Raw genomic sequence first — 21,792 nt, 5'->3', positions numbered from 1 at the left:
TTCTCACTCCCATCCTCTGTGGAATATAGTGAAATTTCAAAGTTGTCATCACTTGCAGTGCTTCCAAGGTATATAGCTTCAGAGTGGACAGTTTCAAATGAAGCAGTTGGCAGGGTTGCAGCAACAGTGAGAGAAGAAGTGGAAGACTGATTCTGAGAGCTCTCTTGTCTCTCCAAAGTGCGAGCTGAACCTGTGCGGTTACTGAATGGACTGTTTTTTTCCTTTTTACATGTTGTCAAATAAAACCTAAGAGGAGGAATTTTTGTGTCAGTGTATGATTGTCCAACTGTGATTTCAGAGTCAACTGTGACCTCTTGATAGTTTCTGAGATCTAATTCAAAATCTGTTAAGGGCCCCAGCCTATTTCTCCCTCCTGGGAAGAACGAGTCAGCTGCTTCCTTTATCAGTTCATTCCTCTGAGCATCCTTTGAAATATTGATTTTTCTTGTTCCTCCTCCTCGTTTGGCCCTTACCTGCTTGAAAGACTTATTCTCATCATCATAGTGCATCCATCCTACTTCTATTTTTCTCATTGCCTTCAGAGCATTTTTTTTCAGAGTTGGATGGGAATGGTTCTCCTGCCTGTTGTCGCTGCCTCCTTCTTCACAAGGTTTTCGTTTGGCCAATTTAGTCTTCAGGCGCTCAAAAAGCTTTGACTTACATGTGTTGTCATGGCTGGTTTCCTTCCATCTACAAAAACCTAACACTGCTAGGCGATCACCATATGATGGTAAAAAAAACTTTTTAACTCTTCATCTGTCATTAGTTAAATGGTGCTTGCATCAATCTAAACATGGACAAAGGGAAATAAAAAGATATAAATCCTCATTAGACAACCTTATCATTGTTGGCATACATAGTTAAAGTTTAATGAAACAGTAACACAATAAAGTTTATGTTGAATAAGGAATCATTTAGAAGCAATACAAAGTCTCTATGAAAAGCACTTATTATCACTGTTATTATTATGGTCTGGAATATTCCACTCCTAGTCCCTCTACCTTCTCACGCTCCAAGGTCTCTATTGTTTCTTCAGGAACATTTCTCTGTCTCAGGAAGTCTTTTAGGTCATCCATTCTGTAAACATGCGTTACAAAAAAAGTTACATCAATCATACATTCATAGTATGAGTCTTGGGCTACAGATGAACTATTATTTTGCAAAGAAAGAGGGAAATATAACTTTGCATTTGACAGAAATAAAATACTGTCCGCCATGTCAGCCACAAATTAAATACTAATTTTTAAATATGTCACACCACACAGTAGTGCGCTCTGCAATGCATCATGGATGTAAAGTTATATATATGTAGCTTATATTCAAATCTGATTGAAAATAAATGTTTAGCCATATGCTAAGTGGCGGTTCTAGCTCATAGCGTGCCCTGGGCAAACCCCACTTTCAAGGCCCCGCACCAGCTGGAAATGCAGTTTTGGAGCATCATGTCTTTTACTAGAATTATTTACCATCCATTTTGATCTGTCTAATCAATTAAAGAATGCACAAATAGGGTGCTTATTATTGTTACAATGCTTGTTATTAATTTCAACACAGAACTAGAGGAAACTCATAATTTAACAAGAGTTATAAGTACTAATTTAACCTTGGTAAGAAAATATAGTGTTTCAATGTTGGGGTAGTGTTTCCCACAGGATTTTGTGAGACTACAGAGGACAGACTATTAGCCCTCTACAGACAGACTATGAACCCCTGGAAGAACATTTAGTGTTTTAAAGTTAAATTAAATGGAACAATCTGGTTCACTTTGAGACCAAAATTAAGAGGCTAGAAATATGTGCTCTTGTAAACAAATTGTTTGTATAGATATGATGACTCGGTAAATGACATCCCCCCACCCTCATCCTTTTTTTTTTTATCAGTAATATGTATCAGTCACCTTAAAAAATGTAAACAAGGCCTGCAGTTAATCACTTTGTCTGACACCTAAACAATAAGTGCCACACCAGAGTGCAGTGCTATTATGCACAGCCACATCGCCTGTAGGCTAATCCTAACAAGGCTGCTAGTATAAGTAAAATAGGTCTCAGAGCTATGAAACTGGTGATGTTACCCACTGCGCAATGCAATGTTGGAGTGACGTCATAGCTATGTCATTTTTGGACGCCCAATTTTGGTCCACTGAAGAGGTGGTTTTGTAACGCCAGGCAACGTCTTTCTTCGACGTCTACCGAATGTCTAAAGTTGGCGTCGGAGTGACGTCAAAGCGGTGTCATTTTTGGATGTCCAATTTTGGTCCACTGAAAGGGTTGTTTTGTAACGCCAGGCGACATCTTCTTTCGACATCTACTGAACGTCTAGCGTTGACGTCCGTCCCACTGCGAGATTTGACGTCTTTTCTATCATATTTGGGTCGTTTAATTGCAACGTTGGATTGACGTCTTTTCTGTCATATTTTGGACGTCTAATTGCAACGTCAGATTGACGTCTTCTCTGTCATATTTTGGACGTTTAATTGCAATGTCGGATTGACGTCTTTTTCCGACATCTACTGAACGTGACATTTATAGTCCTAGTGTGGTCATTTTTGGACTTCTATTAGACACTTTTAGATGTCTTTTTTACAACTGTTTCCAGAGGGTGGAGCACATGTTTCCTACCAGTTAATTTTCCAGAAGTTTGGATCAGCAGCAGGAAATGCTGCTGCTGATCATTAGTCTTGTTATCACCTGCTGCTGAGAAAATGATCCTTTTCCAAAAACGCCGTTTGGTTGTCTAACTGGAGATGAATACAACACAACTCCTTTTCCAACTCGCTACTGAGCCAAACTAATGGAAAATATCTGGTAAGAAACATGTCCTCCACCTTGTGGAAACATGGGACTACAGTTATACACATACAAATAAACCACAACTCAATAACCCCATTTTAATTTTTATTTAAATGTAAACAAAATATTATTTGCAATAAAGTTTTCTTTAATGGCTGGCAGGTGGTTTTCCGGCATCGAAAATCCTCCACCTCCATGTCTCTGTGGCACATATTTGAGGTGCTCAGACAAGTTTGCTCTGATGTACTCCTCCGTGGCTGTGGAGTCGAATTTCATTATCCCTGCTGCAAACAAAAAGAGAAAAATGATTTAGATGTATGCAAACGTAATCGTCAGTCGTCACCATATTTGTAAGCAAAAATATGTTTCCTGTGCATCCACTACCAACCTGGATTAATACAAAACCATCTCAGCAACTGTTAACTGAAATACCCACATGCTTAGCTGTGTTGCTCATTGCACAAATTGTAAAGGTGAATAATCAGGCTTCCAGCGGTATAAAATACAACACCAATTGGTATTATTAAAGTTTCCAAACTTTTTTTGAGGAGTTTATTTTGAGAGAATTGTGACTATACCATCTTTTACTTTCAACTTTGCTGTCTTTGCTTCTTCCTCTTGGGAATAAAATCTATATCTATCAAAATATAATTAGCATTTTTTAATTTTTTTTTTAAGTCAGAAGGGAAGGAAATGTTTCCAAAGTTATTTTTTATAGACTGGTCAACTTGAAACTTGGGCTGAGAGTTATTGACAAAGTGTGGTAATCAAACACGGCTTACCGGTAATTAAAACAGAAAACGGTAATACTATCAGAAATTTTACCGTGGTTTATCATTTTACCAGTAACCGTTACATCGCTTACGTATACAACATAGAATTCAATAGGTTAACCAAACTGACCTCCAATTTTGAGGAACACTTTCTTCTTTTTCTTTCAGTTTCTTCTTTCTTTTTTCAGCCGGTAACATGTCTCACCACCAGGGATGCAGGTAGAAAGGCTGCATTAAAATGCGTGCTGCCAATTAGTAATGTGCGGATGGATACGGAAATGGCGATACCTCCGGTACCAGATCTTTATGCTCTAAAATCAATTCTCAAATCAAAATATCGATACTTTTGATTCTTCTGCCATCTGAGGTAATGTATATTATTAAGATGAACACAGTGGAAAGTAACTACACTATGGAGATCTTGTCTAAAATACACTGTTGGTGGGAACTACTTTTCCTTCTGCCTGAGTAAGCGCAGCTGCATGTCAGTCACATGACTCCGTTTATGAAGCTCTGGCTGAATCTCAATCTCCCCCCTAAACCCTGAGCCCTGAGCGTTCATTGACAAGTGACTGCACCTGGAAAGTGATTGAGTGCATGAGGCTGCAAGGGCTTGAAGCACTATAAATAGGAATGGGACAGCCCTTTGTTTTTTTGTTGACAGCAATGCATCATGCTCATTATAACTTAAGCTTTTGGACTTTTTATTTTTTTTAAATATTTTTTTATTTCTTATTTTTGTTGAAAGTTGAGTAAGATTCAAAAAGAGCTGGAGTTTACCAAACTACATTTTAGTCGAGTTGTAAAAACAGCATTAAACAAAGATCTACTTCAACAAAAGACATTGATGAGCATGACATGAGATAAAAACAATTATACCTTGCCTATATGCCTATTTCATTCATCGATGAAGGCTTTCTTATATATAATATTCCTACATGAGAACTTCTTTTTTGATTGCACCCTCCATGTTTTTTGTTTACCCTCTACTAACTAGGTCACTCTATTGGATGAAATTTATATCAACAATAATCACACTTCTTGCAGATTGATATTTTTCATTCCACAATGTGCGTATAAAAAAAATATGGGCCTATAATGTTGGGTGGAAATCACAATTTATGGGTGGAAATGAACTGCTTTGCGGAGGTCTGCGCTCTTGGAGTGCTTTTCTACTTTTAAATGTACTCTGTATACTGCTTTTGAGTTTTTTTAAGCGCTTTATAAAATAAAGGTATTATTATTAAAATTCCTACACATGTCAAAGATGTCCAAATGACGTCAAAAAATTACCTGGTTCAAAGGTCAAAAGTTAGGTAATGGTTTGACGTCCAAAAAGGAGACCTAGTTTGGACGTCTAATAAATGTCCAGAATTGGTCATAGACCGACGGACCCATTAATCTCACTTTTTTTTTTTTTTTTTAATGTAATCTGTACAGCGTCTTTGAGTTCTTTTTAAGCGCTCCATAAAGAAAGTTATGATTAAATTTCCTGCACTGCACCTGTCAAAGACGTCCAAATGATGTCCAAAAAATTACCTGGTCCAGATGTCAAAAGTTAAACGTCAATATGACGTCCTCTTTGGGTCATGGTTTGATGTCCAAAAAGTGGACCTATAGATGTCCAGAATCGGTCATGGACCGACGGACCCATTATAAACATGATCTGCACGTCTATCTGACATCCAATGTTTAGTGGGTACAGACTAAGACAACATTTAATGATAATAATCATATGCGGATTCAAATTCCAGGCCACTTGTGTATTGCTGCAGATAGGCTACATCAACTGAAATGAGGTGTGTAGTGACAGACCACCACAGTCCGTGCGCCCTAGCACCTCATACCTAATAAGTAACATTTAAATTTCATTGGAGGTATCAATGAATAAATTAAGTCTGCAAAACCCAGTAAGGTTAACATGAGGCTAATAAACATTCAACAGCTGATTAGAAGTAGTGGCATCATGCAGGTCATCCACATGGTGCATGCTATCCTTGTGGATAGCATTCTAGCTTTAATGTGGATATGCTATTATCGCACTTATAAAAACACAATTCAGATTATTTTACTACATTTTGTCATGTACAAGTACACAATACCTTCATAATGCTCACATTTAGATTCCCATGGAGTACAACAACATCTATACAAGCCCATGTCAGTGTTTCAAACATTGCTTGCCAGCCTCTTTTCGGACAAAAATGCAGCAAGGGCAAGCTCAATTTTGGTAGCAGTAGCGTGCCGCGGCCTGTGGTACCGACCGGAAGCTGCCAGTACAAATGCCAGAAGCTGCCAGTCAAGCTGCCACTGCTGCCAGGAAGAGAAGCGGTAGTACTGCAAACCAGTAGACTAAACGCAGCTGCTGAAGCTGCTAACGCTGCTAACAGACTAATTATACGTAGTCTGACTGTTAGTTAGTAGTTTGTTTATGTTTATTCAGGGTCATTGCTTTTGATGCCACAGATGCTAATATGCAAGTTGTTAAAGGGATACTTCAACATTTTGGCAAATTTGCCCATTGCTTTGTATACAAAGGTACACGAAACAGTGAAAGTGTTCTTTCTGTACCAGTTTTTCTTAGATCTGTAAGACTAGATCTAGTCTTGAGCACTGAATGTAAAGAAAAGTATTCTTGGATCTTATCTACAATTTGCACAAAGTGCAACTACCTCTTATGGCCATAAGGTGCCATCTTTAATCCACATTTGTATGTTTGATGTTAATATTTTAATGTTCTGCCAACAAAGTACATTGTGTGTGTTATTTTATTTTATTGAAAAAAGACTTGGTTAAATGATTTCAGAGTGTGTATAAGTACTTTTTGAACATTTTGAGCACATTTTAACAATACCGTGATAATAATGATAGCCATAATTTTGGTCACAATAACCATTATATGAAATTTTCATATTGTTACATCCCTACCTGCCACCATAATAGTTTGGGTTTTTATAATAGTTTTTATTATTATTTCATTTTCACTTTCTTTGTACAATTTTGGTATTGTTTTAATTAGTTTTGACTGCTGGTTTGTATGTTCAGTTTAGTTATTTTACAGAAATGCCTCGTTGTAGTATAGGTTGTAATAGTTTTAGTTTTAGTTATGTAGTTAGTTTTATTTAACTATACCAACCTTGTCTGCCACAGTACCATAAGTGCCTACAAGACTATTACAAGTATAATGATTGGTTATCATTTTATTATTATTATTATTATTATTGTTGTTGTTATTGAAATCATTTTCTCATACCACAGCTGCCATGACCAGCCACAGCTGCCAGTAGCCACCACAACCAGCCACAGCTGCCAGTGAATGTGCAAGTATCTGCCACAACCAGCCACAGCTGCCAGTAGCTGATTTGACCTGCCACAGCTGCCAATGACTGTGCCAGTAGCTGCCACAACCTGCTACAGCTGCCAGTGAATGTGCCAGTAGCTGCCACAACCTGCCACAGCTGCCATTGAATGTGCCAGTAGCTGCCATAACCAACCACAGCTGCCAGTGAATGTGCCAGTAGCTGCCACAACCAGCCACAGCTGCCAGTAGCTGCATTGACCTGCCACAGCTGCCAGTGAATGTGCCAGTAGCTGTCACAACCAGCCACAGCTGCCAGTGAATGTGCAAGTAGCTACCATAACCTGCCACAGTTGCCAGTAGCTGCCATAACCTTCCAGTGAATGTGCCAGTGGCTGCCATAATGTGCCACAGCTGCCACAACCTACAAGTGAGTGTGCCAGTAGCTGCCTCAACCTGCCACAGCTGCCAGTGACTGTGCCAGCAGCTGTCACAACCTGCCACAGCTGCCAGTAGCTACCATAACCTGCCACAGCTGCCAGTGACTGCAGTAAGTTGCCAATGTCCTTCAATCGTCTTTCATGACAAGATTGTAGGTAATCTGTTATTTTTTTAAATTGTTAATTTTTTTCTTAAATCACAGGTGCCAGCAACTGCCATAGGTGCCACAGCTGCTAGTGACTGCAATAATTTTCTACGGTACTTTAAGTGACTTTCACACTATTTATTACCTGTCTAATGGTTGGTTATTACTTTTTTTCTTCCAGTTTATTGCTAGTTATGTCCCTCTGTTGATTTTTGTCAGTGGCCATTGCAAATAAATATTTTTCATCTCAGATTTTTCACATCTTCTAAATGCAACACAAATATTATTTGGGAAATGTTAAATTCTTTAAAACATCACCTTAAATCCAAATGTACAGTCCTTCCTTTGGTAATTTACAAAATATAATACAATAATCAAAAGAATTATTGTTAATCATTTATGAACCATAGCAAAGAAGACATGAAAACAATGTGCAATATCTGGCTCAGTACTGCTCTCATTTCCATTATGGAAGAACTCATTAATTAACAGTCATAACATTATTAAATTAGGGCAGATCGTAAAGCAGGAGAGAAAACTGTCATCTAAGAAAAATAAAGCTACATTACAATTTAATTAGTTATTCACAGATTAAATCTTTTCCACTTGCATTTAAAGGTCCCATACTGTAGAAACTAGTAAGTTGTAAGCAATTGAAATGAATGGAGGAACTGTATCTAAACTCTGGATTTACTCTATGTATGTCCTTTTTCTTTTGTGGTAATATGAAGAATGTAAAGCAACAGTGGAATTGAGATCTGGACAAAACCTTTCCATCTGAACAGCGGACAACTTAACACATCTGTCAAAGCCTACATATTTTCTGTGAAATAAGAGTTCCTATAAAATTTGAAGTTGGGAAAATTAGTTATATCTGTTTTAATAACTGTCTGAAGAACTTTGCAAACTTGTATTTGCGTGTTGACTACCCTCTACAGAGGCTCTTCAAAGACTGCAGAAATTGGCCATCAGCATTCATCAAGGATTACATTAGTAAGAGGCATGGATACTTGTAAAGAAATTTGTTTGGAATAACCTTTTTATGTATAAATATATACGTAGTTAATTCCCTCTTTAATATTTTGTTAAAAATGTTAGAAGACTGGAATGAATATTTGTATCTTGTATCTTGTTCAAAAGGCAGAAAACCCTTGTGAGGAGTTTTGAAAATGTTTTCCCAAGCAAGTTATCCAATTTATGCAATCAAATGTTAATCTTCAAATGATGTTCTGTATTTGTGTTCCATAATCGTAATTATTTTTTTCTGTTGTACATATTGTGGCAATGGAGGAGAGACCAGACTGGAATGCAGGGTTTGCTTCAACAGAAAGTCCAGATTTATTTAACTTCAGGGAAACGGGCAGGGGATCAAACAAAACTTGGATTCCTCCCGGACTGGGGTAGTCTCTATCCTGAGTGGACAATGCTGGTGTCCTCCTGGAGAGATAGGGAGAAGAGAAAAGTCTATAAGGATCAAGGCTTTTACTCCTTCACTCTTCTAAGTTCTCAGTCCTCTGCCACCTGCCTCTCTCTCCTGTCTGCCCTTTTCAATTCTCTTTTTCACTCCAGTCTCTAACACCTGATTGTCTTCAGCTGGGCCCTCTCCAGCTTTGGGTCACCTGGCAGGGTAAGCATCTCTGATTGACAACCCTGCCCAGCTGGTGTCTGCTCCGCCCCGCTCTCTGGTGCCCTCTGCTGGCGATGAGGCAACAGTGGTGGGGAGAGACACCACATATCCCCTCCCCCAGCTCCGTGCCCAGGCAGTGAGCGGCTGTCCGAAGGCCCTCGTCTCTCCTGGACAGGGCGTCGGCGTTGCTGTGGAGCCTTCCTGCTCGGTGTTCGACCCGGAAGGCATAGGCCTGCAACTCAAGAAACCAATGAGTGACCCGGGCATTGTTCCCTTTGTTCAGTGCCATCCACTGGAGTGGTGCATGGTCAGTGACCAGGGTGAATCTTCGGCCCCACAGGTAGTATTTTAGCTTTGTCACAGCCCATTTGAGTGCTAAGCACTCTTTCTCTACAATGGCATAGTTCTGCTCGTGCTTCAGTAACTTGCGGCTGATGTAGGTGATTGGGTGTTCCTCCTCATTGATCTCCTGCGACAGGACTGCCCCCAAGCCCGATTCCAATGCATCGGTTTGCAGGATGAAGGGCCTGTTGAAGTCCGGGGTGACCAGGATTGGTTCTGCACAGAGAGCCTGTTGTAGAGATTGGAAAGCCTGGTCTGCCTCTGGGGTCCACTTCACATGATGGGGCTGCCGGTTCTGCGTTAGAGCATGGAGGGGTGCAGCCAGGGCCGCGTAATGTGGCACAAACTGTCTGTAGTACCCCACCAGCCCCAGAAAGGTTTTCACCTGTCAGTTGATAATGCTCTCCACCTTCCTCTTCTGTGGCTTCACCAGTCCCCTTCCGACGGTGTAGCCCAGGTATTCCGCTTCCTCCAGGCCCAGTCGGCACTTTTTGGCGTTCGCCACCAGGCCTGTTTCCCTCGAAGCAACCAGGACAGCACGAATGTGGGCCAGGTGCAACGGCCGGTCCCGGCTGTGGATGACGATATCGTCAATGTAAGCAGCCGCAAAGCTCTGGTGGGGCCTGAGGATCTGGTCCATCATCCTTTGAAATGTGGCAGGGGCTCCAGGGACCCCAAACGGGAGGACCCGGTACTGGTACAGGCCATCTGGCGTGGAGAAAGCTGTCTTTTCACGGGCCTGTCTCGTCAGTGGTATCTGCCAGTACCCTTTCGTCAAATCCAGAGTGCTGATAAAGCGTGCAGGCCCCAGCCTCTCGACGAGCTCATCCACCCGGGGCATGGGGTAGGCGTCAAAGCGGGAGATCTTATTGAGCTTACAGAAGTCATTACAAAACCTGGGTGTCCCATCGGGCTTGGGCACCATAACGATGGGGCTCGGCCAGGCACTGTGGGATTCTTCGATCACGCCCATCTGTAGAATCTTCTGAACCTCCTCACGTACTGCCGCCCTACGGGCTTCGGGAATTCGGTAGGGCCGCTGCCGGATAATTCTGCCCGGCTCTGTAACAATGTCATGGGCTATGACAGTAGTTCTCCCTGGCTGGTCTGAGAACACATCCCAGAACTGAGCCACCAACTCCCGGAGGTCCTGCTGCTGCTGGGGACCCAGCTGTTCCCCTATGGGGACTGGTTCCTGTTCCTGCGGGTGTAAGTTAGTGACCAAGGCTGCGTGGAGGACCACTTCCGGCTCCCTCCACTGTTTTAAGAGGTTCACATGATATATTTGATGGCCCTTCCACCGGCCTGGCTGTCTCACCCGATAGTTTACCGGACCGGTTTTCTCCACCACCTCGTATGGGCCGTGCCACCTTGTCAGGAATTTGCAGTCACTCGTGGGTAGCAGCACCAAGACCTTCTCACCTGGGCAGAACTCCCTGACCTTGGCCCCCCTGTTGTAGACACGGGCTTGTGCGGTCTGGGCCTCCTTCATGTGCTCTCGGACCAGGGGCCATATCCGAGCCATCCGCTGTTGCATACTGTCCATGTGCTCAATCACTGAGAGGTGGGGGGATGGCCGCTGCTCCCAGGCTTCCTTAGCCAGGTCGAGGATTCCATGGGGCCGTCGTCCATATAAGAGCTCAAACGGGGAGAAACCTGTAGAGCTCTGAGGTACTTCACGGATAGCCCACAAAACATGAGGTAACAGCTGATCCCAGTTTTTCCCATCAATTTCTATTACCTTTCGGAGCATGTTCTTCAGGGTCTTGTTGAACCGCTCAACCAGGCCATCTGTCTGGGGATGGTAGACTGAGGTGCGCAGCTGTTTCACTTTCATCTGCATGCACAGGTCTCGCATAACCTTTGACATGAAGGCTGTCCCCTGGTCAGTCAGGATTTCCTTTGCAATGCCAACTCTAGAAAACAACAAGAGTACCTCTTTTGCGATGGCCTTCGTTGCGGCAGTGCGAAGGGGGACAGCCTCAGGAAACCGGGTGGCATAGTTGACCATGACCAAGATGAAGCGGTGCCCTCAGCCGGACTTTGGCAGGGGGCCAATGATATCCATGGCCACCCGCTGAAAGGGCGTGTCAATGATGGGAAGGGGAACTAGAGGGCATCTGATGTTCTGTTTTGGGGCAGTGAGCTGACACTCTGCGCAGTGGTGGCAGTAGTCCCATACGGCCCTCCTTATGCCTGGCCAAAAGAACCTTGTGCTCAACCTCTCCAGGGTTTTATCCATTCCCAGGTGGGCACCTAACAGGTGTGTATGAGCCAGGTATAGGACCTTTGGGACATAGGCTCGAGGCACAAGCAGTTGGTTAACACACACTTCCTTTCCTTTAACAACACGGTATACCAGGCCATTCTGAATGGAGAAATGGGGATATGAGGCTTTACTCACCCCTGGCTGTAGGTTGCCGTCAATGACCTGGACGTCCCTCAGAGTCTGAGCCAAGTTCGGATCCTCCCTCTGACTCGTGGCGAACCGCCCTGGGGCTTGGTTAGTCCCAGGTTCAGCGTAGGGGAATTCAGAAAACACCTCACCGGTTGTCACCTGGCAGGGTAAGTATCTCTGATTGACTACCCTGCCCAGCTGGTGTCTGCTCCGCCCTGCTCTCTGGTGCCCTGTGCTGGCGATGAGGCAACAGTGGTGGGGAGAGACACCACAATATATATGGACTTTATCTCTGCTGCCTAATTAAAATGCAAATAAAAATTTATTACATTACAGAGGACTTCATGTTTTTGTATGAGAAGCAAGGGGACTTTGAAATTTTCATGCTAGAAAGGGTTGACAAACTATCATGTGTTTGCTCGTTTTCAAACACAGTAGAATGTGTGTGTGTATAACTGTGAAATTATAAATAAACATATATGAAAATTGTACTGTTTGCTTGTTTTTTTTTCCTTGGCTTTCAAGTTTGTTTCCCTTGTAAGAAGGTGAGGCAGGTTTTATGTATTTATTTATACAGCTCAATTAAAAAGATTTTTACAATAGCATTTAAAAGGAGGTACAAAATATTTCACAAAAAATTCAAAATGCAATACAACTGAAAATTAAATTTAAGACAGTTAACTAAAATAAGAGTTTAAAAAATGAGACTCGTGAACAGCAGATTCAATTAGGTGTCATGACAAAACACTTCCTTCAAGTAGCAAACGGTGGAACAAGTTGCTTAAACAGAGTATGTACATCCTGTAGACAACCAATAAAATCAGCAAATATCTAACAATAAAAATCTATTTAAAAAATAACCAAGCATTACACTTGTATTAGTCTGATAAGCACTTGAGATACTGTGGCAGGTCATGCTAGCAGCTGAAGTTTAAGATAAACTCAAGCAAATAACTGATTACCAACCATTTTACTTGTAACTAGATCAAAATCGCAATTTCAGCTGAAATTGCGTGGGGATGCTGAGAGCTCAATTGTGGAAGAACTGCTGAAAATCAAAGAAAAAGCAAAATATTAGCTGAAAGTAGCATAAAAAATCCCAGAAAATAGCATAAAATATTTAAATAGCATAAAAATAGCTGAAAATAGCATGAACAGTCCCCGAAAATGGCATCAAATGGCTAAATAGCATTAGAATAGTTTAAAAAGGCATAAAAAACCCTGAAATTAGCCAAAGAGCATAAAGTAGCTGAAAATAGCATAAAAAGTCCCTTAAAATAGCATAAAATAGCTAAATAGCATAAGAATAGCTGAAACTAGCATTAAAAAAATCCCTGAAAATAGCATAACTTAGCTAAATGGCATAAAAAATAGCTGAAAATAGCATCAAAGTTGAAGGGTGCAGTATCTAATTTTTTACATATATTGGCAAAATGGGGCAAAAAAAGAGGACGCAAGTCGTAGTTAATTGCAACAGGTAGTTTCAACGGGTGAGAAATGGCAACAAAAATGGTGAAAAAGGAGCAACACTAGGAGCTATGTGGAGCTACATGTATGTGATAGTTAAGAGGAGTGTTGATGTGTTAATCTGTGTGTCTGTGTAGGGCTCCTAGGTTGCTATGGTAACAATCACCTGCATGACATCATTGTTTAATCAAGTCAAAGCTGAGATCAAAGTAATTAGTAACACCTGTTAAAGATTCTGTTTCAGACACTTCAGAAAACCTATTTGATTGGTCTGAACATGCACTCAAATAAAGTAAATTTAAGCTGTTGTTGTAAAAGCTAGCAGAAAACCAAAGGTATCGTAAGAATCAGCAGAAGCTGCTGAACGCGGTGATATATTTTTGACGTGTGAGAAGCAAAAATCATGCTTCAATTGTTAGTTAGAAAATAGGGTTCTGAAAGCTCACAGTCAGGGATCTGAGTCCAAAATTGTATTGCCACAGATGAAGAGCTGTAGGGGAGTCAGTCACTCTTTGAAGATCACTGTGCCAGAACGGTCGATCTTATTGACCTCAAGTCTTTTTTGTGAGCAAGAGGAGACGTGTGGCCTCGTTTGCTGTTAAAATGATTTCTCTGGAGCCAATATTTTTCTCAGGATCGCAGTTTGTTCGGAAGGGCTGCTTCTTGTGCCCTTCACTCTAGCAGTGGTGTCATCACTCTAAGCCTCTCCATTTACCTCCATTGAAAACGTCTGAGAGAGCTAAAATATTCATGAAGTTTGATCAGTGATAATTACAAATCTATAGAAGATATCAAAAATGTGAATCAGTCCTAGATAGCTGAAGAGTTTATGTAAATTTTAAAGCAAAAATGAAGTCTGTATGTGGAAGTGAGCTGAAGTTATAAGCCTTAGAAGTTAAAGGAGTTTTAGCGGATGAAAAGAGCTGGCCCATCTGCGATGTTATTTTAGTTTTAGAAAAAGCAAAATAGTTAAAAAAGTATAAATAGTATAAAAAAAGTATTATAAATAGGAAAAATGAGCACAAGAAGCTGAAGAGTTTGATCACATAATAACGAAAATAGCCCAAGGTGTCGTGTGTGAGGTGGAATTGAACCCAGTTGTGGAGACGGGAAGATTTTAAAAGGTTTATTTTAGACACGGGGGGTCTTCATGGGTGAGAGTGCTGGTAATGAGCTGTGAGTGAGGCACTGGAAAAAAGGAGGAGAGAGACACATTAGAATAGAGCCACAGGTAATCACTAGTGAATGTTGCAAAAATCACGATACTCATGGAAGGCCGAGCGCTGAGGTTTACTCCAAGGAGTAAGGAGTGAAACTCTGTCACTTCTTGAAGGAGAGTTGGATTAGATGATTGCCTGCAGGTGCGCTCACTCTCCGCTGTGCCATGGGGGATGGTGAACCTCAGGAGAAGCATGAAGTTACCAGCAACAAGAAAGGGACAACCGGAAGCCAGACTCCAGAAGTCCCTCAAAATAAAACATAATTTTCAGAATACACTAAAGTACCCCTCTCTTAACAGATGCCTCCTGGCATCCTTCCAGGCTTGTCTGGATTTGCCACGTAGAAGTCACGCAGGAGACTGTCATCCAGAATAAGCCATCTAGATATCCGGGAGCGTTCCTCCGGGCCATACCCCTCCCAGTCCACGAGATATTGGAACCCGCGTCCTCGTGGCCATACGTCCAGGATTTTGGACACAGTGTACGCAAGATGGTCATCCAGGGGGGTGGAGGGGCGACAGTAGGAGGGCTGAGATCACTAGAAGACACAGGCTTGAGCAGGGGAACGTGGAAGGTGGGGTGGATTTTCACAGAGTACGGGAGTCTGAGGGTGACTGCAGAGGGATTAATGATTTTCACAATCTCAAAAGGTCCAACGAAACGAGGAGATAGCTTATGTGACTCCACATCCAAGGGTAGATCTCGCGAGGATAGCCATACCTTTTGCCCAACCTGGTACTCCGGTGAAGGGGAACGATGTGTGTCTGCCAACCTCTTGTGTCTTTCAGCCGTGCGCACGAGTGCCGCCCTGGCGGTTCTCCACACCTCTCTCATCCTCCGCAGATGTTTCTGCATGGAGGGAATGGCCACAGATTGTTCCTGCTCGGGAAACGGGGGGGGGGGGGGTTGATAGCTGAAGCAACACATGAATGGGGACATACCTGTGGCCAAGGAGGTGAGAGAGTTGTGGGCGTATTCTACCCAGGGAAGGTGGGTACTCCAGGAAATGGGGTGGTGTGTAGCCAGAGTGGCTTCCAGGGTCTGATTAGCCCACTCTGTCTGGATTGGTCTGAGGATGATAACCCGAAGAGAAGCTGAGCGTTGCGCCCAGCTCCGAACAGAACTCTCTCCAAACTTGTGAGATGAACTGGGGTCCGCGGTCCGAAACAATGTCACTGGGGAGTCCATGAAGCTTAAACACATAAAGCACTAAGGAGGTGTGCAGTCTCGAGAGCAGTGGGGAGTTTGGGTAGGTGAACATAATGCACACATTTTGAGAATCTGTCCACAATAGTAAGAATCACAGTGCTACCTTCAGATGGGGGAAGGCCGGTGACGAAGTCCAGTGCAATGTGTGACCAGGGGTGTTGAGGAGTGGGGAGAGGGCGCAACTAGCCAGCAGGGGGAAGGTGTGAGGATTTACCTCTGGCACAGACAGAGCAGAATGTGATATCTTCCTCAAACCAGATGTTGGATGGCTGGGGCACTATTTCTAAATCCAGCATGGACATGTCAAAGATTATCCAAAATATTTACTTTGTTGCATAATTAGTTTTTGTGTAGCATCCGATTTAAAAGTTACAACCCTTTAAAGCCATTAAGGACAAAAACGTCCACTTCCAAAAATGGCAATAAAAATAGTATACTTTAATATTTTTTTCTGCTTTTTTGGGTCAGATCTTTTGATCAACTTCAGTTCTGATAAAAACAATCAGTTATTGAATAATTTTCAGGATTTTAACCCTTTAAATGCCAGTTTGATTACAGGATGGAAATATTTTTCTACCCCAACCCTCAGCACAGTTCGGCTTTTGTTTCTGGTGTTTCTACTCTTGGAGGTGAGCGGTGATTAAGGAACGTCTTAATTTAACAAACAAGACAAAACATAGTTAATGTGTGTTGCTAACGTACACATATGAGCCACTAGCTGATGTAGTAAGTCCAATTTAGCTAAGGCACTTCATCATGGTCATACAGGCTAACATACTTACTAAAGGAGAGCGACTACAGGTGAGTAGAGGTAAGTGTATCTAAAAATCCATCATCAAAATTGCCTCATTAATATGGTAATCATGTGCTTTTTAATTAATATGCGCTCGTTTGCAGACATTTGCCAAGGCGTTGGAGGTGAATAGGACATAATAGGGAACTAAAACAGATCACCATCAAACTTCCCCAGTAAATTACAAACAGTTTTTCCCCTGAAATGTTTAAATATGTAGAGGAGCTTGTTTGGAGAATTCAGTGGACATCTACAGATGCAAACAGACAGAGGGCAGTCAAAATAAACACCATCTATGTGCATTTTTGGTATTTTTTTTTTCTTTAAGAGTGAAAGAAGACATGGATGCAAAATAGACCAAAATCTCTAACAGAACATGGAAACACAATGTTTTAATCTGTAGAGTCCTGTCTGAAACAGCTACTGCATCATTCTGAGTGTAGGCTCCTCAGATAACAACTATTCATTCTACTAGATATTTGTTACCAGACAGACAGACCTCTCCCAGATGTGAAAGATACACTAAAACTAAGATCATGTCACCATCAGTTAGTATGTGCTTTTTTGGAGAGATAATACAAATAATAATAATAGAAATAACAATAATCATGATAGAAATAATAATAATAATAGATCATTAATATAAGGATATTCTGTATTCTGTTGCTTGGCTATAGAAACTCAAATCATTTACATTTTATTCATGTTTCACGATGCCATTTCCATTTTGTCAATATTTCTTTTTTGCAGTGATTTTCAGTATTTCTGCTGTTTTCTCCAGTTAAATTAACAAAGTGAGCAGTAGAGGAGTACAGATGCACTAAGCCTTATTGTTGCAAATAATCATTGGTCTAATAGCAGTTTGGAAGGTATTTTGGCTTGCTTATTTATGTAGAAAACAGTCTTTTTCAGTTCACTGTGAAGATAATGTTTATTTTGAAGTACTTTTTATTTCATTTACACCAAAAGATTTCCAAGAAATTATTATCTTGTAAAAAAAGGAACAAATTATTAGTGCATTTTTTTCTTTTCTTGAAAACTCTTACTTCACCATGTCCCTCTCCCTAGTAGCTACCGTCAGTTATTCTGAATATTTACTAGAGACTAACAGCATAGAAAACATGACCATGATGTTATAGCTTATTTGTTTATACTTGCTCTTGGGATAAACTCAGTGAAAACTAAAGAAGACATTGTTTTTGTGTGATTGATTTATTTTGTAGCAATACGTTGAGTATACAACAACTATGTGAATGTGAGGTTATTAAAATAAATTGATTATTAAGTCAGAGGTGGAGGGTTTTAAGCATTTTTATTAATAGATTAAGAGATGTGCCCTTTTTCTCACTTGAGCCCCTGCCCCCCAAAATGTCTCTACACGTCTCTACTATTTTCTTACCATGGCAGGATGGGAACTCCTATTATTCACCCAAATCTCTCACATGTTCATCTCTGGGTGTTCAAAACACAACACAACACTCTTACTCCTGACAGTAAAACGTCACTCTATCACTTGTCTCATCCTGTCTGGCGTGTAACAGGTCACTGGGGGGTCAGTGGGTCACAGAGCTATGCCTGAGTGATGGAGGAAAAGTTAACTTTTAGTGCTAATACATCCCAAGATGTAAAAAGAACTAAGACATCCTAAGACATAACTACCTAAATGCTCCAAATATTAATATTATCTATTCACTGTACCTCAAATTCTGCAAAAAGGCTTTCTGTGGTAAAAAGCATCACTTCACACACAAATTTGCATTGATTAATCTACTTACTGTACTAATAGCTAACTTAATCTATTTACTGTACTGAAATGCTGCAGTTTCAATTTAACTCTAATGCTGTAATATCCTAATATCTAAGATTTTGTGAGATATCAGAAACCATGTGTACCCGGCCAACACAGGAACCCTGCTACAAAACCTGAGACCAAGGGTACCAACATTTTAAGAAGTAACTAAAAGAGAGGCAATAAAAACTTGAGGGCAAAAATGATTGAGGAAAAATAAAAGTAAAAGCTTGAGGAAGAAAAACAAAGTGATAGAAGCATCATAAGGTTAAAATGCATAAAACAATACGATTCTTTCGAAGATAATTCCCTTTTTTAAAGAAAAAAATATTTATTATGTTTATTTTAAAATAAATACTTTAATGGCTTCCAAAAACAGCATGAAATTAATGTAAATCTAAATATTAAATCATCAAGGTGATGACAGGCAGCTCTCCCTCTGTGGCACTTGTCTTTACGCCAGGACCTGCATTATTGCTTCTCTGTGACTTTTCTGGCCCATTCAGCCTGCTGCGATTGATTGACCTTAAGAGAGATGAGAAAAGGAGGAGGAACATAAAATATGGCATCATATCAAACATTCAGATATATTTTTCTATTCTTTTCATAGGTCAGACAGGAAATCAGTCTTCTGGTTAACAGCAGCAGCATGACAGACAGGGAGAGAGAGATGAGCGTTGAGGAGGAGCAGCAGGAACAACAAGTTCAAAATCAAAAAGCTAGTGTGAGTGTAACCAATGAGTAGAATTTATTCAGGGTTTGATAGCAGTTTACTACCGATCCAGTATACACAGATTTCTGGACAGAAGAACATCCATCTTCATAATACCTTGTGGGATGGAACACAATATTGTCTTCAGCACAACAAAAATACTTGCACTAAATTAAACCAAAAAAAAAAAAAAAATTATAAACACCACTTCAAAAGCGACCTTATAGAACAGTAGTTAGTAATGTGAAATGGAAGGAAATAAAACAGTTATTTTCCTTATATAAACAAACAACTTTCTAAGTGGTTGTTACTGTAAACTTAAAGTTTTATCTTCCTTAGGAAGGTTTTAGTAGAGAATTGTCTCTCAACCTCTAAAGTCTCTCAGTCCATATGAAAAAAAAAAAATAGCAAACTGTCCTGGATACGCAATCGCAAATGTCCTTCGATTGTCTTTGAAAGAAAAATATGCTGGCCAGCAAAATTAAAGTTTATAGAGCTCTATATGTGTGTATGTGAAAAGGGAGCATTGGGCTTGTAATACTCAGGTTGGTCCAGGAGGGGGCCAAAGCGACAGCAGCTTTCCTCCATGGTCACCAGGAAACAGCAACCACTCCGGTCCGCCAAGAGTCCATACAACTAGGAGTGAAAATATTCTGTGAGCAGACGATATGATGCAACTGGTACAGAGAACAAAGAAGCAGCACACACGTGGGCTCCCTTTACCTCTGCTGCTGCAGCGTCTAAGCACACACTGTTCTACAGTCAGTATGAAAACAATTTACTTCAAGTTAACAACATAGAGTATAACTCATAGTACTTAACATAAAAACAAACATACTACTCTGTAAAATAAAGAGTGAAACAGCATCCTATGACAGCATACAATGTTGTGGAGCTTAGCTTACATACACTGGACAAAGGCACCATGTAAAACACATAGCATAACTGTTAAGTTTCGATTAGAGTACTCACCATAAGCACAGTGAAAAGATTCACTGCGTCATTAAAACATTACTTTTTACACAAAAAGTATAAACCACAGTACAGACAACATTATGCATTTATTGTTAACACTCACCTAGGAGTGAAAATATTCTGTGAGCAGACGATATGATGCAACTGGTACAGAGAATGAAGAAGCAGCACACACGTGGGCTCCCTTTACCTCTGCTGCTGCAGCGTCTAAGCGCACAGTTCTCCCTAGTGGAGCATTAGTAAACAACAATGGCTATCTTAAAGGGACAGTAGCGTATTAGTGCTGTAACTGCTTAGAGGGCATTTTTGTCATCATAATGATATTAAAACAAAACACAGAATGGCTTATAATAATGACATTAAAACAAAACACAGAATGGCTTAAACTACAGCTGGGTTACATGAGCACTCAGACAGAGGAGGAAGTGGCACTTACCAAAGAGTACAGCCACACAGGCACAGTGACTGACGACATCCTATTAAACCAGGTCATTCCCCATGATCATTGCTACAGCAAAGCTGTTCACTGCAGGCCTTCATCGCCACCCCCACCACCTGAGTTGAGTGATGAGGAAACTGTCCTGAGTGACAAAGAAATGGAGGAGTTTGAGAGGTGCAGCATGGAGGAGGGAGTGGATGAATATGATGAGGATGATGAGTTCAGACTGAGTGATGGTGACAGCATGAGTGATGAGAGTGTGAGTGATGTGGGGTATGAGGTCTCAGAGGAGAAAATGAGCATCATCAAAGAAGTTTTAAAGCTCTTCAATGTTTGCCACTGGGAGGGTTGTGGCAAGTGTGTAGTCCAGCCACCAACTTCAAAAAAAATTTGGATTTAGAATACAAATACAAACTGAAGGTATTGATGGCCACGAATACCTCTTCAGCTCACAGCCTCTGGTCAGAGGAATGATGGAGTGTAACCTCTCTATCCCAGCAGCTACTTTTGCCACTGGCAATGAGTGCACTCCATTTCTTGAGATCTGTGAAGCTGTTGGTCTGCAAACCCTGTCAAACAGAGAATGGTTCAACATTCAGAAAGCCTATGTTATCCCTGAGATAAATGAGCTCTGGTCAACACACAATGAAGCTGTGCTAGCTGCAATAGATGAGCCACTTCTAGTCTCTGGAGACTGCCGATATGACAGCCCTGGCCACAATGCAACATTTGGCACTTACTCACTTCTGGATACAAAGTCACACTTGTTGGTGGCACAGGAGATTGTCAAGGTCACAGAAGTCCGGAGCAGCTACTGGTTGAAGGTCAAGGGTCTGGAGAGGTGTCTGTCCAAGCTCACAGAGTATGGTGTGCACATCTCCATCATTGCCACCGACTGCCACCCATCTGTGCAGAAGGTCCTGCGACAGAAACACAAAAAAATTCAACATGGATATGACCTGTGGCAAATTAACAAAAATGTGAGAAAAAATTAGGGATAGACTAATTATCGGCCAATAAGAGATCAATTTAAAACTGGGTTATTTTGGCTCTGATGCAGCTGCACCTCTTCTGTCGGGAGTCACTACTCTCTCTCCAGCACAGTCTGTGCTGCAGCATTGTCCCACCCACAGCACCATCTGATGGGTTACACGCAGAGCCACGGCACGGGTAACAGCCAATCAGCAGTGAAAGCTATGTGCATGCACAGTGCTCTCACACAAGGTGGAGACTAGAGGAGAAAAAGTTTCGCCAAGAGGAGATGCTCCGGAGAGCAGTTATATATTTCGAGGGTAAGCTAAGGCAGCAGACACTCCTGAAATTGTAATAAACATCCTAGTCCTCTACTATAATGTTATATAAACATAAGCAGCAG

The 21,792-nt window shown here is 41.2% G+C and overlaps 1 long non-coding RNA gene across 1 annotated transcript; it reads right to left on the bottom strand.

The window, feature by feature from the left end:
- Positions 1-20,466: 20,466 nt before the first annotated feature.
- On the bottom strand, positions 20,467-21,334 carry LOC121524710. Its single transcript, XR_005993166.1, has 3 exons — positions 21,162-21,334; positions 20,858-20,986; positions 20,467-20,559 (listed from the first exon to the last, which is right to left on the bottom strand). It is a non-coding gene; the product is annotated as an uncharacterized LOC121524710 (long non-coding RNA).
- Between the last annotated feature and the right edge of the window lie 458 nt (positions 21,335-21,792).

Source organism: Cheilinus undulatus, linkage group 17, assembly GCF_018320785.1.
Source record: "Cheilinus undulatus linkage group 17, ASM1832078v1, whole genome shotgun sequence".
In the NCBI taxonomy this organism is placed as follows: domain Eukaryota; kingdom Metazoa; phylum Chordata; class Actinopteri; order Labriformes; family Labridae; genus Cheilinus; species Cheilinus undulatus.
The sequence above is the reverse complement of the archived record's forward strand: the minus strand, read 5'-3'. Positions and strand labels throughout refer to the sequence as shown.